Below are 5,051 nucleotides of genomic sequence, written 5' to 3'. Positions count from 1 at the left end.
TATACCTAACATTTTAATTTTTGAAAGAAATATACTACTCAAAATTTGATAAGGATCACTAGGTTATATGTGTGTACCACTAACATAACAAAAGACATAAATTTGACTCAGAAACGTGTTTACTCAGGTTATGAATGAAAATTCATGAACGGCATGAACTTTTATCAATACGGAATGCTTGAAATCTGATAACAACACCAAAAGGCATTTCATTACAAAATGTTAACAGCAAACCAGAGAAAGAATTACACAGTTTTTGGGGATAGTCCATCATTACACTTAGTCGATGAAGTGTCAATACCGGGTATGGCCTCCCCTTGCATCAATGACGGCTTGACAACGTCGAGCCATGCTGTCAATAAGCACCCGGATGTTTCCAATGGGAAGGTTGTTCCACTCTTCCACGAGGGCGTTTCCGAGTTCTGCCAAAGTCGTGGGTTGTGCTCTTCGGCGTGAAAGGGCAACCTGCAGCATGTTCCATACATGCTCAATCGGGTTCAAGTCCGGCGAGCGCGCTGGTCAGTCCATACGGACAATTGTCTCCTGCTGAAGGTACTGATTCCACCCCAGACCATGATGGAACCACCATAACGGTCATGTTCACTGATGTTGGCATCATAGAAACGTTCACGTTGTCGTCGTCTCACTCGGTGCCTCCTGTCTGTAAAGTCCAAACAATACCTGGACTCATCGGTGAACAGAACTTGAACCCAATCATTCCGTGTCCAAGTGACATGATCTTCAGCCCAGTCCAATCGCTCCTGCCGGTGTCGAACAGTCAGAGGGACTAGAACACATGCCCTTCTCGAGTTGAGACCCGCATTGTGAAGCCGATTCCGTATCGTCTGAGTGGACACATTCACCCCCGAGGCGTTCAGGAGGTCATTACGTAGGCTGGTTGCTGTCCAGAAGGGATGACGTCGTGCCTGAAGAGCCACAAAATGGTCTTGGCGTTGGTTTGTCGACCTCTGACGACCACCCCCATGTCGGTGTGCTGCTGTACCAAAAGCTTGCTGTCGGTTCCAGGCCCTGTTTACAACGCTCTGGTTGACGTTTAGTGCATTTGCAACGTCACGTTGTGAATAGCCAGCGTTAAGCATTCCAATACATCTGCCCAGTTGTTCTGTCGTCAGTAGAAATTTGATGCGCACATTAATTCAATTATTGCTCTCTTCAATTCAATTGATGAGAGCATCAATTTTGTAGAAATATTGCTCGCAATAATTAATTTAGAGCTCGGTATAAATAATTTGATTATCTCTTTAATTCAATTGAAGATATCTTTAATTATTTACCATGCTATTTGTATAAGGAATTAATGCGCGCATCAATTCTTTTAAAGAGAGCAACAATTCAATTAAAGAGATCATTATTTCAATTGTGGATATGTTGAATTGAAGATATCTTTAATTATATAGTTGCTCTCTCTAAAAGAATTATCGCTCTCTTCAAATGAATTAAAGATATTGTCACAAAGGTCCTCCCTGTAACGGCACTGGTTTCATAACGTCAATAAGCCTGTAGTACTATTTACAAATTTATTTACAAATCTACATATATACAAGGACACGTTCACAAGTATATGAAATTCACAATCGAAACATCACATGCTTTCACCTTCACTGTTAAACTCGATCTCCCCTTTCTCACGAGGTACCTCCTAATTTAATCCACTCACACAAGATCTTTTCTCAAGCAAAATACATAAATTTATCAACTCTTACTTTCATCTCTCAAACTTCGATCATTCAACAGAGACAGAAAGCATTCAAACTAATTAACTCAGAAACTCCTGACATTCGCTCTCCTCTCTAACTAACTCACACGACACCCCTGGGAAAAGGCTAGGCGACCAGCGCCTTGCACCTGTTACTTCAAACACACACCCAATCTCTCTATTCCACGATAATTAATTGACCAAGAGATATAGCTCTATTACAATATCATTAATTCAATTGAAGAGAGCAATAATTGAATTAATGCGCGCATTAAATCAGTTATCGCTCTCATCAAATGAATTAATGAGCGCATCAATTCAATTATTGCTCTCATCAATCCATTTAATGCGTGCATTTTATTAATTATTGCTCTCTTCAATTGATTTTAGCGCGCATCAATTCAATTGTTGATATCATTAATTCATTTGAAAAGCGCGCATCAATTCAGCTGAAGAATCAATGCTATCATCAATTCAATTAATGCGCGCAACAATTCAGAATTGAAGATATCATTAATTATTTGAAGAGATCTTTAATTAAATTGTTGCGCGCATCAAATGAATTGATGATATCTTGAAATAATTGAAGATATCTTCAATTATTTGAATTTATGTTGATTTGGCGTTCCATACAAACCAACCCACGCGGATTTCATATCCTACGCTACGCGTTTCAAAACGTGTCACAAAACATTTTCTTGCTATTGCAGCACAAGGTTATTCTAAGTATTTTAAAGACCCAATTTTAAGTTAACGCCCCCAAATTTTACCTGTGTCGCGATCAATGATAAGCCGCTGGTCAATCAAACTTTTAACAATAGAGCTTAGGTTGATTGACGTTTGAAGAGACCATGGTCTACAGCTACCTGAGAAAGATGTTTTGATAACAATCATGGCTAATGATGACCGGCAGTCTTCAGATCGCGAGGAAAGCCCCAGTATACCTGAGTTTTGATAGCATTGACTCGCACCTAGAATATTTTAATTTCTAACGTCCCCTATACAATGCAATTTATCATCGTGTTTTCTCTCTCCATCTTTATACATGTATTATAGATTAAACAATCAGAAATCAAACAATAATAATAATAAAAAAAACCCAAATAAACATAAGTTATTGGAATATTTTCTATTAATGATTTATTGTGGCTTTATATTTATAAGAACAATTCTTTATTGGCGCAGCACATCAACATCTATAATGGTTATATTGCCCATGCGTAAAACTGTTACAGTAGTTTAAAAAATGCTTCTGTTTGAGATACCACATGGATTATAAATTACACAATCAGAAATCAAACAACAGTAAAAAAGCATAAATAAGTTATTGAGATATTTCTATTTATAATTTATCGCGGCTTTATATTTAGAGAGAGAGAGAGAGGGGGGGGGGGGGGAGACTTCTTGTCAGCTTCTGTTTGGGATACCACCATTACGGAAACACTACAGCTACAGAAACCCTACAGACGGTCCATATTGAGGGGTATCTTGACCATTCTTCATTTGGTTGTACATGTACACAGATCTACTTGGATTTATTCATTCTCTCGAAACATGGATATTTTACCTACTACACCCACGACACCGCGAACTCCCATGACACCAGGAAGTGCCTGGAAACGCCGAGTAATATTATATTTAGGAAATTATTTATATACGATATATAACAATTTAATTAGAACTTTTAAAAAGCAAAGGTTTAGAAATGGGCTAAACCTGTCATTTGCAATACCTAAATATGACCAAGTTTGAAGGTTTACGGGAAATAGAAATGCGGTATGCATGTAGGTAGAAATTTTAATTTTTTTTTTTTTTTTGCACAAATCAAGACACTAAGCATAATTTGTAATAACCTGAGAAATTTCCTGTGTATATCATAAAAATATACACAACAACCGATCTCTTGGCCAGGTAAATTCCAGGTAAATAACATTGACCATGGATAAGCTCCGCCCACATTCAGTCATCCGTGGAGCAACCGTACGGTGTTTTTTTGGGGGGTCCCCATTTGTTGTGAATACTTTGGAAATTTGCCGATAGGTGCCGTTGATTGGAAGGCTTTTGAGTACCCTCCTAATAATCGCTGGCGCATGCGCGTCCAGCGATTAAAAAGGAGAAAAACTCTTCTCATTTGATTTTTACAGACTAACAAAAATACACGAACTAAGCGCTGTACCGCGACTGAGCTGGGGGGGGGGGGGGGGGGTACTGAGCGCTGTACCGGGACTGAAGTAAGGGGAGATTACTGAGCGCTGTACCGGGACTGAGCTAGGGGAACATTACTGAGCGCTGTACCGGGACAATACTGAGCGCTTACCGGGACTAAGCTAGGAAGACATTACTGAGTGCTGTACCGGGACATTACTGAGCGCTGCACCGGTACAGAGCTAGGGGGCATTACTGAGCGCTGTACCGGGACAATACTGAGCGCTTACCGGGACTAAGCTAGGAAGACATTAATGAGTGCTGTACCGGGACTAAGCTAGGAAGACATTACTGAGTGCTGTACCGGGACTAAGCTAGGAAGACATTACTGAGCGTTGTACTGGGACTGAGTTAGGGGGAGATTACTGAGCGCTGTATTATACCACGACTGAGCTAGTTGAACATTACTGAGCGCTGTACCTCGACTGAGCTAGTTGAACATTACTGAGCGCTGTACCTCGACTGAGCTAGTTGAACATTACTGAGCGCTGTACCGAGACTGAGCTAGTTGAACATTACTGAGCGCTGTACCTCGACTGAGCTAGTTGAACATTACTGAGCGCTGTACCGAGACTGAGCTAGTTGAACATTACTGAGCGCTGTACCGAGACTGAGCTAGTTGAACATTACTGAGCGCTGTACCGAGACTGAGCTAATTGGACATTACTGAGCGCTGTACCGCAATTAACCTAGGGGGATATTAGGAAACTGAAGAATTTAAATTATATACATGTATACCAGTTGGGTAATATTTTGTAGTCAGTTTCAAAGCATATTAAGAAAGATGATCAAAATGAAGGTTTTGTGAATACTACCAGGTAATTCTCTGAGGAGCTTTTTTCATACCCTTATATTGCTATTGTGAATGAATGTACATAATTCAGTTCATGCTCGATCCCACCTCGCGACAGATTGTCGTTAAAACAGAAAGTGACTGCACTCCGCCAAGCCCACGGCATCGGAAGTGAAGGTGGCGAGTCTTTTGGATGGGAAATTAAAACCCAAGGCCACGATACGCATCAGCACGATAAAAATCCTCTGTACTGAATGACTCAGAGCACATCTAAATTTAAACTGGTAATGTGTCTATATAAGTGTAAAATTCTTCCAATGCAAACACAACTAAACA

Source organism: Ostrea edulis, chromosome 9, assembly GCF_947568905.1.
Source record: "Ostrea edulis chromosome 9, xbOstEdul1.1, whole genome shotgun sequence".
NCBI classification, from domain to species: Eukaryota; Metazoa; Mollusca; class Bivalvia; order Ostreida; family Ostreidae; genus Ostrea; species Ostrea edulis.
This window is presented reverse-complemented; position numbering follows the sequence as displayed.